Source organism: Pan paniscus, chromosome 7, assembly GCF_029289425.2.
Source record: "Pan paniscus chromosome 7, NHGRI_mPanPan1-v2.0_pri, whole genome shotgun sequence".
NCBI classification, from domain to species: domain Eukaryota; kingdom Metazoa; phylum Chordata; class Mammalia; order Primates; family Hominidae; genus Pan; species Pan paniscus.
This window is the reverse complement of record NC_073256.2, coordinates 78,581,157-78,595,612: the sequence shown is the minus strand read 5'-3', so window position 1 is coordinate 78,595,612 and position 14,456 is coordinate 78,581,157. Positions and strand designations below refer to the sequence as shown.

Genomic DNA, 14,456 nt, shown 5'->3' with positions numbered 1-14,456 from the left:
GTACATATATAGTATATATAGTATATGCATGTATTTTGTGTATATATATAGTGTATGCATATATTTTGTGTATATATATACAAAATAGAGTTTATATATCTCTCTATATAGATAGATATAGATATATCTATAGATATATATCTATACATATCTATATCTATAGATATATCTATAGATATATATCTATACATATCTATATCTATAGATATATCTATAGATATATATCTATACATATCTATATCTATAGATATATCTATAGATATATCTATATAGATCTATAGATATATCTATATAGATATATCTATAGATATCTATAGATATATCTATAGATATATAGATATATATATACACAAAATACAGTTTATTAGGGAGACTTGGCTCACAGGATTATAAGGCAAAGTCACACAATAGGTCGTCTGCAAGCTGGTGAAGAAGAGAAGCCTGGAGTGGCTCAGTCCACATCCAAAAGCCTCAAAGAAAGGGGGCTGGGGCCGGGCGCGGTGGCTCACACCTGTAATCCAAGCACTTTGGGAGGCCGAGGCGGGTGGATCACGAGGTCAGGAGATCGAGACCATCTTGGCTAACACGGCGAAACCCCGTCTCTACTAAAAATACAAAAAAATTAGCTGGGCGTGGTGGCTAGTGCCTGTAGTCCCAGCCAATTGGAGGGGCTGAGGCAGGAGAATGGCGTGAACTCGGGAGGCGGAGCTTGCAGTGAGCCGAGATCGCGCCACTGCACTCCAGCCTGGGCAACAGAGCTAGACTCTGTCTCAAAACAAAAACAAAAACAAAAACAAACAAAGGAAAAAAAAACGGGGCTGACAGTGCCGCCCTCAGTCTGAGGCCAAAGGCCTGGGAGCCCCACCTATCCCCCGCAAGGGGCTGCTGGTGCAAGTAGACCCAGCAAGCTGCTTCTCTGCCTTTTTCTGCCTGCTTTGTTTTAGCCGCACTGAGAGCCGATTTGGTGGAGTCCACTGAGTTGATTTCTCTGGTTAGATATCATTAATCTTCATTCTAACCTAATTTGCCTATTGGAGAAACATTTCCCTAAAACAATTTTCTTTTCTTCTAATATTTCATCTTTCAAATATTTTAAAAGCAAACTAACACAGGAACAGAAAACCAAACACCGCATGTTCTCACTGATAAGTGGGAGTTGAACAATGAGAACACATGGACACCGGGAGGGGAACATCACACACCTGCGCATGTCAGGGGGCGGGGGGCGCCGGGTGGCGGCAAGGGGAGGGAGAGCATTAGGACAAATATCTAATGCATGCTGGGCTTAAAGCCTAGATGACGGGTTGATAGGTGCAGCAAACCACCATGGCACACGCATACCTATATAACAAACCTGCACGTTGAGCACATGTATTCCAAAACTTAAAGGAAAATTTATTTTAAAAAGTTAGAAATGCCTTTTCTTTAGAATCACCATTTCTTTTCCACAGCATTCTTTGCCGAGGTCATTTCAGAGGACATGCCAACAAAGGCACACCCCACTCTCCTATTCTGCGTAGTTGCGATTATCAGGCCCATTCCCATCAATAGAGTCTACTGCCAGAAGAAAACTACAGGGGCAAGGAGAAAAGATCTAATCCTTTTTTTTTTCCCCTTCTCTCCTGTCTCTGCTGTGAGCAACAGTGAGAAAGGCCTGAATGCTAATTCAGAAGTCTTCATCCTGCTGTAGATCCATCACTTGCAGTCTATTGGCAGATTGTGGAAATACTAGGCATGATGTTCTCATAAGGCAGGGCCTCCGATGACAGCCCTTCCAGTCAACACTCATGCCAGTGTTTAGAAACTGAGCTTATCAGGGTTTATAAACGTTGAATGCATGCAATTTTCCCTCACTAAGTTTTTCAGGATATAAGAATTGAGTAACGGTGTTCAAAAGTAAGCATTCACATGCATGAAAATGCTGGCATTATCACAACAGGGTCCCAAAGCACAGGGCCGATTATTCAGTACACTGGCTGAATCAAAGTTACAGCACCACGGGTATCATCATTATTTTAGTCTGAAGCTGAACCAGGTCGAGGGTTAATCCAAGCAAAAATTCTCCTTTGTCTAAAACTTCTTGCTACTTCAAGTATAAATTGTTTCTGCCTGAATTATTCAGATAAATGCCTCCTTGGTCCATTTTCTTTTGCTAGCATAGTCTTAGTTTATAATAGAAGCAAATACCAGGTCACAAGGAAAAAAAAAAGGAAATGAACTAAGAATAAAGAAGAAACCATGAAAAGAAAAAGAAATACTCTATACCATCAGTATGATGAAATGATTTTTTCTTTCATTAAAGTTCTTATGCCTCACCATAGAGGGTTATTTAAAGCAGTTGTAAAGCTCAAGTGTTCATAATTTGACTTCTTATTCTGGTGAGAATATCTGCTTCCTTTTCTAACAGTCATACTTCTCTTTCTTTTCCTTTAAAGATGTTTTTCAAACTCCAAACACCCTGGTCTCTTAATGCATTCTAGTCAGATCCAGTACATTCTTTGCAAAATGACATGGGAATCTTGAACAAGGTTTCCTGTCAGTTTAATGATTCAGTTGTTGATTTGCTGATATGTTTTAAAGCCATTTATTCTTACACAGCTGCATGTACTACATTGCTCTGTGCGTGTATTTGTGAATATATGTATATATTTTCAGTGTAAATATACTCGTACACATAAAACAAAGGGATCTATTTCATTTTGGAACATGGTTTGATCGAAGGGAAGCTTTTTATTCTTTGTTTTTAGACTGCCAGTGAAGGGTAGTTATGAAAAATATGTCATATGCTGCTTTAAATGTATCGGTTAAACGCTAGGCTATTGGATTCATCAGTATCAGCTAATGTTTCTGCTACTGGGCAGTGCATTTTAGTATGAAATTTATTGTGGAACCTCACTATTCCCATCCTCTGAGTTGACTGTGTGGTCACAGCCTTGCTGAGAAGAGAGCAGTCATGGATGAGTGGAGGCTTTTGGTTCCTCTTGCATAAGTCTTTTGAGCTATGACAGACATTGGTCAATCAATTCTCAGTTCTCTCCTCCTATCTCCTATTTTCTTTTGCTGGACTTTCTGGTGTGTCTTTTTTTAGTTTCATTCTTGGTACATTTATCAGTAAAAATAATAATTACAGTGAATATCATGTACTGATTATACACTGTGCTAGGCACTATGTTAAGGGCTTTATACATGATCTCATTCAATCCTTAAAACAGTCTTATGAAGAAGTTACTACCATTTTCAATTCGTAAAGAAGAAATTGAGACATGAGAAGACTAATGAAATTGCCTGATATGACATGATGTAGCAGTGAAATGTCAGAATTCTAACCCAGATGCGTATGACTCTAAAGATCATGTTTTTAATCATTCGGGTGTTCTGACTGCTTCTTGAATACGAAAAATAGAGACCCTATGGTTACTCTCTCTTTACCCTTTTCTTTTCTTTTTTTTTTTTTTTTCTGGAAACAAAGCAAAACAAAACAGTTTAATTTTTTTTTTTTTTTTTTTTAAGACGGAGTCTCGCTCTGTCGCCCAGTCTGGAGTGCAGTGGCGCAATCTCGGCTCACTGCAAGCTCTGCCTCCCGCGTTCATGCCATTCTCCTGCCTCAGCCTCCAGAGTAGCTGGGTCTACAGGCACCCGCCACCACGCCCGGCTAATTTTTTTTTTTTTTTTTTTGTATTTTTAGTAGAGACGGGATTTCACTGTGTTAGTCAGGATTGTCTCGATCTCCTGACCTCGTGATCCACCCGCCTCGGCCTCCCAAAGTGCTGGGATTACAGGCGTGAGCCACTGCGCCTGGCCAATACTTTAATTTTTAAGACAACCGCAAACACCTCAAACAATGGATTATTGTTACAACACTTGTTAGCTTTTCACAATCTAGTTATTGCAAAGGCATATGGATAAATGTTAATGGACAAAGTAAAAAATGAGGCACCTTAATTAATGTAAAATTTAAAGTAAAAAGACATTGAATCCACTGACTTCTAAAACAGGCTAAATATACCTCTATATGTTACATTCTAAAATTGTATTGCCACCTGTGGTTTGTGTCTTGGATTCTACAATTAATTTTAAGGAAATGCATAAACAAAACTGTGCAACTTGCAAAGGGAAAATCATTTTCTCAACTTCATTTCATGGAAAGACAATAAAAAAGCTGCTAAAATTTGTTGGAGCCACACATAAAGCTACCTATGGAATGAATATGATCACTGTTACCTTTGAGCTGTGAGGAGAATTCTGCCCACTGCACTGCAAATTGTATATACCATACCTTGTGTTCTAGACAAGCATGATCATGCTTTTCCAAAAATACATGTATTTTTTCATTCGACACAATGAACACATTTCTCTTTTCCAATTTAATCTATGTGGAGCTTAAGTTACAGTGCCCAGAGGAGGCATTATGACATGGTACTAAGCCTTTACATTTTTAAAGTGAAATCCCTCTTTTTCTTTAAAAATACTTTTAAAAATATGCAAAAATACAAATGGGACTGCTAAATTATTATGCATATTTTAGAATGAGAAGCATATCTTTTCTTCCTTTAAAGTGCCATATAGAGAATGATATCTTACAACCCGGAGCCACTTTTTAAAAAATCCAATGTGAAAGGACTGTTATGGAATGAAAAGCTTGCACAACTCCTAGAAGCAGTTAAAGTCGGCAACATGCAACATATGCTACACAGAACTCAAGACTTGGTAGCTTTTCTGAAATTTGAGCCCCCCTCCCATGTTTAATGGAAAGTAACATTTACAGGGTGCGTTTACATACACTATAATACAGGAATGATGTCCCTTTGCCAGAAGATAAAATTGCACATTTCCTTGCTATTTCTTGGTTCCAACTTGATAATTTCTTAAGGTTGTCAATTATATAGTACTCAGCTAAAATTTATTTTTCATAAATAGTCACAAACCCTGCCAAAACACAAAGGGGAAAGTATTTCTCATTAAAAAAATGACATTTGCATGTCACACAACACAAGAAACAATGCTTAGAGACACGTTATTGTTTCCAGAAGAAAACGGTCAGTAAACCACTAAGGGAAGTCAAAAGACTGCTCTTCCCCAGGATCAGAGTGCACAAAAAGCAAAATGTCAAACAACAGTACTTCAAAGCAAAATAAAGGTCTGAGGATGAAGCCAGCTCACCTGTAATCCTGTTAAAGAATGAGAGTCACCGTTTAGGTCCAACGCTCTGGGAACACTTGCTAGCTCAGAATGCAATATTGGTAGAATTTGGTAAGAATTCAACCAAGGATGCTGAAGGCATTCGCCAGCTGAGGATCGTTTTTTCTGGAACCATTTCTAACATCGGGATCAGGAAATCTGTAAACTATGCAGCATCTTCATGGGGCCAGCCATACTTCTCCACAAGTACATCAAAAGGGCACCAGGGTTTCAGCTTGGTGATGTCGCAGTTCTCCTTTTCTGGTGAAAAACTCCTCGAAATATTTCCCCAACATGGCGTATTTTTTTCCAGAAGAAAACGGTCAGTAAACCGGACTTTCCCCAGCAGTTCAATGATCAATGCTATGTGATCTTCGTCTCTGGAATAGTCTTCCCCAGAATGTGGTTCAAACAAATAATCGCCCATTGCCAGCTCAAATGCCATACACGCCATGCTCCAGATGTCCGCAGGGGTGCTGTATCCCGCTCCTATTAAAACCTCTATGGAACAGTATTGACTCATCTGGATGTCTTCCGTGAAGTGTTTATGCGCCCAACAAGCATTTCCCAGGTCAGCAATTTCTACTCTAATTTTATCTGCATTCCGTGTATCCAGGGGATTCACCAACAAGTCAGCCTCCCGCGTTTTTGCTTTTGGCAAATCCCCAGTACTGGAGGCTGAAACCGTCCTGCTTCTGTCAGTAAGTGGTGATCCCTCAGAAAGCACAGAGCTGCAGGCCACAGGTTCTAAGGATTCAGAGAACAACGAGGTGGAAAACTCTGGAAACTGTGACTCGGGAATTTTATGCCATACATTTGGCAATTCACTATTGAATTGTTCATAGGAGCTGTTATATGTGTAATCGCTTTCTGCATTTGGCTCATCAAGATTATATTCCTCAGTATTTGGGCCGTCTTCTTCATTATCCTCTTCATCGTCCAGTTGCTGCTCCAGTAAGAATGGGCCATTTTCAAGATGGCCATTGGTTTTAGGTGATTCTATCCACGTAGGGTCTATGTTCGCAAGTTCCTGATCTACATCATCTTCTTTCTCAATGTTTTCTTTCTCAGGGTCTTCTTTCTCTTCCTGGTCCTCAGCTTCAGCATTGTCCTTTGCCGTCTGCCTCGGCCGCCTCCTCTAATCCTGCTGTTTTTAGTTTCACTTCTGCGCAGTATTCGCCATCCGCCAGAGCGGCGTCGGCGGCGGCGCAGGCGCAGTTCCCACCTCTTCGCGGCCGGTTGAGCAAGTGAAAGCCGCAGCCCGGCTGGTTTCCGCGCTCGCGTCGCCTTCGCCTCCGTGAAGCCCCTATAGCCCCGCTTGCGCCGCGTCGGAATGAGCTCCAGGAAAGTGTTGCCCATTCAGGCCCAAAAGCGGAGGCCGAAAAGAGAGAAACACCCTACAAAGCTGGAGCCTCAACAGAAAGCTCCTTTAGTTCTTCCTCGTCCACCTCCACCACCACCACCGCCACCTTTGGCAGACCCCACACCACCAGAGCCAAAGGAGGAGATCCTGGATCAGATGATGAGCAAGAGGACCCTGCGGACTACTGCAAAGGTGGCTATCATCCAGTGAAAATTGCAGACCTCTTCAATGGCCGGTATCATGTTATTAGAAAGCTTGGATGGGGGCACTTCTCTACTGTCTGGCTGTGCTGGCATATGTAGGGGAAAAGATTTGTTGCAATGAAAGTTGTAAAAAGTGCTCAGCGTGATACAGACACAGCCTTGGATGAAATAAAATTGCTCAAATGTGTTCGAGAAAGTTATCCCAGTGACCCAAACAAAGACATGGTGATCCAGCTCGTTGACTTCAAGATTTCAGGCATGAATGGGATACATGTCTGCATGGTCTTGGGAGTACTTGGCCATCATCTCCTCAACTGGATCATCAAGTCCAACTATCAAGGCCTCCCAGTACGTTGTCTGAAGAGAATCATTTGACAGTTCCTTCAAGGGTTAGAATATCTATACAGTAAGACCAAGATTACTCATACTGACATAAAGCCGCAAAACATCTTGATGTGTATGGATGCTGCATATGTGAGGAGAACGGCAGCTGAGACCACTGAGGGGCAGAAAGCAGGTATTCCTCCTCCTTCAGGGTCTGCAGTGAGTACGGCTCCACAGCAGAAACCTATAGGAAAAATATCTAAAAACAAAAAGAAAAAACTGAAAAATAAACAGAAGAGGCAGGCTGAGTTATTGGAAAAACGCCTGCAGGAGATAGAAGAATTGGAGCAAGAAGCCGAAAGGAAAATAATAGAAGAAAACATCACCTCAGCTGCACCTTCCAATGAGCAGGATGGCGAATACCCTTTTCTTAACTTGAGAGATATATGATACAGAGGATCAAAGCACCTAGAGTCTCCATAGTCACATCCTTGCATGTACACGTGTGGTTACATACCAACATATGTATGCATACACATGCACACACATATATGCGTACACACAAACACTTAAAACACTGAAAACTGTGTCTTATCACTCCTGCACTGTGGAAAAATAAACCATTTTTAAGCTCCTTTTAGAGTTTTTGTAAAAAACAAAAGCTAATGCCGTTTTTCCTAATCTGAGCCCCCAAAGCTACACTTATATTATCTAACTTCTCTGTGGAATATTCTTATCTTTTTCATTCTATTTTATTTCCTGAGTCTTCATTCTTTCCATTTCTTCAGGTCATTGACTTGTATCCCATCTCTCCTAAAGGCTATAAATCATTCAATGTTATTTTCTTCAATTCCAAAGCAATTTTCAGTGATCTTTAAAAACTCTTGAATCTATTTTATTTAGAACTAAATTTTTTAAAAATGATTTTCAGCACTCTTTTCATGAAGGAAGGAAAACTCAGGTATTATAATAAATGTTAAATATTTCCTTTTTTTGTCCCTGAAAATGTTTTGAATTATTTTTAATTGCACTCTTTATTTTAGTTTTTAAATATCTGATGCTCTTTTCAAGAAACCAGTTTCTTTAATCTTTTTAATTTTAAATATAAGTGCACTTTAGTTTTCACTTTGTTTTACCTACAAATAATCATGATTTTCTATGTGATATTGAAAATGTCATTGTTATGATTCCATTCATTGATTCCATATTTTCTTTTTTTTTTAAATTACTACTTTCTTTCTAGAACTGACTGCTTTGACACTGCTATCTATGTGAAATATTTCTTCTTCTGTTTAACTATGTTAACATGATGAATCAGATCTGCCATATAAATGAGAAGCCAAATAATGTTTTTACTGCTTTAAAATACAGAGGGGAAGCTGTCTAGTTTTATTAATATTGTTTTTATAATTGAATTTCTGGTGGCAAATTCACTTTTTGGCAATCAGTCTCAATAGCCAAACTGAACCTCAGATGAAACAGATTGTTGTACATAAAATATGGTGAAAGTAGAAATTTAGCTAGGACAAGTACAGCTTTATAAAGCAAGAAAACAATTGGAGCCCTAAATGCACCATATGGATATCAAAAGAGTCAATTTGTTTCACATGTGACACTAAAGAATAAATGAAGAAAGCGCCTATGTCAGCTCCTTCATACACATTGAGATGAATCTGCCTTCTTTATGCACTGATTCATTTAAAGTTATTTTAGAATGTGAAGATTAGGCTGCTGATTCAAACCTGTTCATGGTTTAATTCTAAAATTATTCATACTATCAAACATTAATTAAAGCCAAACTACTAATAAAAATAGCACTCTAGTTTATTTGCAACAAATATGCTAATATCTTAATATAATCAGAAATTACAAAATAGCATTACAATTGTATTATTTGGAAAGAATGAATATGCCATTTCTTTTACAAGGCAGTTACTAAGTTGACTCCATTCAAATAATGCAGTGAGTTCCAACAATATTCTGAAAATGATGCAGGCTGAAAAACTGAACTTCTTGCGGAATCATGACCAAAAAGAAATGCCCCGTTCTGTAATCTTACTGTTGGTTTACCCAGGCAGATGCACTTTTGGGTGGAGTAGAAGAGCAAATAATTTGAGATAATTGTGAAGCAAGAACTGGCATTCCGGCAGATGCATTGTGAAAATGGAGCTTTGACAAAGTCAACAAGATATGGTGGGGTGTGGCCTGGCATGGCTCCCAGGAAGACTAAGGAGGGAGGTACATTCTACATTGTCAGGAGCAGAGTGCAAAGGCTGAGCAAGGAAGAGACAGGGATATTAGCTTTATTCCAGAAAAGGAGGGAAGATCAAGATGCAAGCCGGCAGAAGCCCAAGGTACATACCCCAGATAGCTTTGAGGAGAGTAGCTCGGAACAAGATCTGAAGCAAGTTTCTTTTTTCAGAGACAGCCCAGAAATGAACCTAACAATTTTTGAAACCCCCGCAAAAGTTCGATGAAGTTGTTCTCCTACCAACTTTGTAGCCAGCTTGTCAAATGTTATGTACAAAGTGGAGAACCAAATCCAGCTTCCACTCCAAGGACTTTTCTATAGTTTACTGTTAGTTACTTTGCATCTCTAAGATGGGTTTGCTTCCTGGCCTTAGAATGGTGTGGGGGACAGAGGGCAGAAGGTGCTGAAAAGCAATAAGGATGGAAATGAAGATTAATATGGAAAGGGACATCTGAAGGTAGGGGCTGGGAGTGCTTGAAGAAGCTGGTCTGACTTTTTCTCTGATGATGGCATACATTAAAGATATGGCTTCAAGTACCATCAGTTCTGCTAGAATGCTTGCTTTGAAATGTGAATTTGTCCCAATATGATTGATATATTAGGAAACAACCTGAACATAACAATTGGGGAAGTATTAGGGAACAATTTTCCATAAAATTTCACACTTTTCTTTTACTTCACAGTAACTCAGGCTGCAATTCTTCTGTTGTGAATTTCCACAAGTAAACTGCAGATCCTTTTCAAAGCAAAATACCCCATTTATTTTAGTATATATGTACTTCATAACCATCTAATATGAATAAATATGTTATATCATTTTAATAGACCTCTATTTTTAAATATATAACTGATGGAGTATTTGACTGTTTTTCCCCTGACCCATTTTTCCCATAAGTCTTGTGGCTTTTATTGCATTATTTCTTAGGAACACATATGTCTCATTAAAGCAAAACTTATGGGACATCCAGTTTGTCTGTTAATATGATTGGGATGGATTGCAAAGCGTTTGGAAAGGTATTTGTGATTGTGTTCCATGATTCTGGCAGAAGAACCCTTCTGGTCTATCCTCAATGGCATTAATATAGATTTCTCAGTAGTCACAAAGTAAGGATACTTCCCCAGTGCTTTCATGAAGAAATTGATAGAAACCAATGTGCCTGAAGAGCAATACAGACACAGGATGTGACTGTGAAGGAAAGGGACATTGGGAGTGTGGGGGCCTCCCTGATAATGGGTGCTCTTCTGGGGCTAACAGGTGTTCCCTACCTGCTTTTTGCTGCTCCAAGGTGAACAATATACTTTGCAGTCTTGCCAGAGTTTCAAGATGCACAAATTCTGTGTATGTAGCAGGCAATTGAATAGCTGAGTTCTTCAGGAATTAAAATGCAGGGAGTTTGGAATTGACTTTCTGGCTTTGTGATTGGGAAGGTACTGGATCTGGCAGCATGAGGAAAGAAGAGGACCAGTAAATAAATCTGTTCTTGGCTGACCTGTGTATCTCATTGAGGTTCTGCTGATCTGTGCTAATGGCCCACAGGAGGCTTGGCTCCCCCCAGGAAGTGACACCAACACTTTATGAGTTGATGGTGAGGGTTTGATGGATAAAACCTTTTTTTCTCCAGTGATACAGTCAGATTCCACAGAGATGATCCTCAGAGAGCATTCCCTTACAATGCCCACCCCCCACCCCGCCCCACCTGGGGCCCTCACAGCCTTCCTGTGCTTTCTTAAAGGAGCTGCCCTCTTTAGTTTAATTACCAGAGTGAACAGGCAACCTACATAATGGGAGAAAATTTTTGCAATCTACTCATCGGACAAAGGGCTAATATCCAGAATCTACAAAGAACTCAAACAAATTTACAAGAAAAAGCAAACAACCCCATCAAAAAGTGGGCAAAAGATATGAACAGACACTTCTCAAAAGAAGACATTTATGCAGCCAACAGACACATGAAAAAATGCTCATCATCACTAGCCATCAGAGAAATGCAAATCAAAACCACAATGAGATACCATCTCACACCAGTTAGAATGGTGATCATTAAAAAGTCAGGAAACAACAGATGCTGGAGAGGATGTGGAGAAATAGGAACACTTTTACACTGCTGGTGGGACTGTAAACTAGTTCAACCATTGTGGAAGACAGTGTGGTGATTCCTCAAGGATCTAGAACTAGAAATACCATTTGGCCCAGCCATCCCATTACTGAGTATATACCCAAAGGCTTATAAAACATGCTGCTATAAAGACACATGCACACGTATGTTTATTGCAGCACTATTCACAATAGCAAAGATTTGGAACCAACCCAAATGTCCAACAATGATAGACTGGATTAAGAAAATGTGGCACATATACACCATGGAATACTATGCAGCCATAAAAAAGGATGAGTTCATGTCGTTTGTAGGGACATGGATGAAGCTGGAAACCATTATTCTCAGCAAACTATCGCAAGGACAAAAAACCAAACACCACATGTTCTCACTCATAGGTGGGAAGTGAACAATGAGAACACTTGGACACAGGAAGGAGAACATCACACACCAGGGCCTGTTGTGGGGTGGGGGGAGCGGGGAGGGATAGCATTAGGAGATATACCTAATGTAAATGATGAGTTATTGGGTGCAGCACACCAACATGGCACATGTATACATATGTAACAAACCTGCACGTTGTGCACATGTACCCTAGAACTTAAAGTATAATAAAAAAATTAATTAAAAAAAAAAAGGAACTGCCCTCTGCAGTGCAATAAGTCAAAAGACTGGTTCCTTAATAGTGGAGTTAATATTAAATTGGTAAATGCAAGACTTAACTCATACTAGACCTCTGACAACTGCTAAAATATTTTATTGTTGCATATCAGTTTTATTGGAGAGGTGATTTTAAAAGCTATGTTTTATGCAGCTCAGGGCATTTTAGAGAAATGTCAAGAGAGAAAAAGGGGGATGAATGAAAGAGAGAGAAAGGGCTTTCGGTCTCCCATCTCATTTTAAGGGAAACAGCTTCACTTTTATGTTTTATAATTGAAATTTGTTATGGGTTGAAGTGTGTTCCCCTAGAAATATTGAAGTCTGAACCTCTGGTGCTTATGAAGAGGGTCTTTGTAGAACATCGAATTAAAGTGAGGTCATTAGGGAGGATTCCAATCCAATATGTCTAGAGTCCTTAGAAAAAGGAGCAATCTGAGCACAGAGACAGACATACACACATACAGAGTACACCATGGAATCTACAAGACAGAGATAGGGTGATGATTTCACAAACCAAGAAAAGCCAAAGATTGCTGGTAAACCACAGAAACTAGGAGAAAGCCACGAAACAAATTCTGCCTCACAGCCCTCCAGAGGAATTAATCCTCCAACACCTTGATCTCAGACTTCTGGCCTCCAGAACTGTGAGACAATACATTTCTGTTGTTTAGGCCACCTAATTTGTAGTACTTTGTTATGGTGGCCCTGGAAAACAAAAACAACAACAAACGGATTCTTGGTGAAATTTCATTTGAAAGACAAAGCAAAAAGAGTTCTCAGATTAAAAACATATGAAAAGTATAGAATTAGGGACAGGTGGGTGAGATGGAGAACTGGGGTTGTTTCCAATGTGGAACTCCACTTGTTCAAAGGACACAGACAGACCTCTGTGTCCCCAGATTCTGCCAAGGTAAAGTCAAACACACACTTTCTGACATGGGTATCAGGTTGATGTCTTCATGGTGGGGCTGGCACTGCATAGTTTTTAATGAGTCAGGAGAGCAAGAATAACAATATCACCCAACATTCAGATTATGTAATAGCCAAATTGAATCGTGATCAGAAAAGTCTGCAGCTCTAATATGTACTCAATGTGGTCATAATAAAAAGATATTTTATAACTTTTCATGATTCTGGCTAGTTACGTGTTTTCAGGAATCCTCGTTTGGTGTAAACTATAGTTCACCTGTACTAATACTGAAATCCTGGAGTCCATGGGAAGGTATTGGTTTTAGATAATGATTTTATTTAACACCTGGTGCTCGTTGAACAGATGTGCATCCTTGCTTCTCCTCTTGACAAGGAGGAAAGACAATAGGTGGGTAGATGGAGCCCTTCCGTAGATTTCTTTCATTAAATTCTCCATGGGATGACATCTTTGACTGATCATGAATACATGTACCTGGCAGAAGATCAATAGCTCAGGCAGCAGGCTAGAAGACAGGTGGGCTTTGGGCTGAAAAAGTCTAAATATTTCAAAGTCCTGGGATTTTTGTGTTAGGAACAGTATATTTTGTTTTCTGTTGTACTCCAGTGTTTTCCTACCTGAGGGAGGCTGCTGGAAGTGATGATAAAAGCACCAGGGCTAGCCTTGGCTTTCAGTGATTTCAAGTGATGCCAGGAAAGTCCCTGAGTTCCCAGAATCACAAGGTTGTGAGGGACTAGGTAGTATGCAGAACATATATCCCTGGTGACATTCAAAATTATTTGTGGGTCTGGAAGCTTTTGAGGCATTGATAAAAAATTGAGATTGTCTTTGTTTATTGTGTTCATGGTGTTTTCACCCAGCGGAGGAGTTACTCAGTCATGACACTATGGTTTGTGTGTGTGACTAAGACCAGTTCTTGAATAATGGCCAGTATCCTTATTGAACTAAAGTGGAACTTTGAGGATCCCCAGATAATGAGGTTTCCAATTCTGTCATGTGTGCCTTGACAACCCTCCACAGTAACTATGGGAGACATCATCACTGATCGAGGCACACAATTTATGCTAAGCCCAGAAGAGGACTGGGAATTCTACAAATATCTAGCTAGGCAGCCACTACCAGTAGATTAGTTGTCAAGCATGTTAAGTCTATTTGTCTTGGCTGTCTTAGGCCTTGAGTAAGCATTCAGCATAAGGCCTTCTGCCTGTCCTGAAATGAGGCCAGATGGGTGGATCAGTCCCAGAAGAGCTTCACTGTCCCCTTAGAGAAAAATTAGTCTGAGTAGAAATATCTAGATTTATTTCTAGGATATATGGTCTGGAGGCTGTCTTATCCTGGGTTATGAGCCATATGCAAGAACACAAGTTGTCAGGAACAACTGCTCCTAGTCACCACTTGCAACCTAAGGTCAAGAAGCTGGCCTCGGACCAATCTGCATCAGATAGAAAAATTC

The 14,456-nt window shown here is 39.8% G+C and overlaps 1 protein-coding gene and 1 pseudogene across 3 annotated transcripts in view; both read right to left on the bottom strand.

Annotated features, from left to right (window-relative positions):
- Positions 1-14,456, bottom strand: part of NKAIN3 (sodium/potassium transporting ATPase interacting 3) — a 739,500-nt gene that overhangs the window by 115,539 nt on the left and 609,505 nt on the right. The window lies entirely within an intron of this gene.
- On the bottom strand, positions 1,611-13,451 carry LOC112440698 (SRSF protein kinase 2-like; annotated as a pseudogene).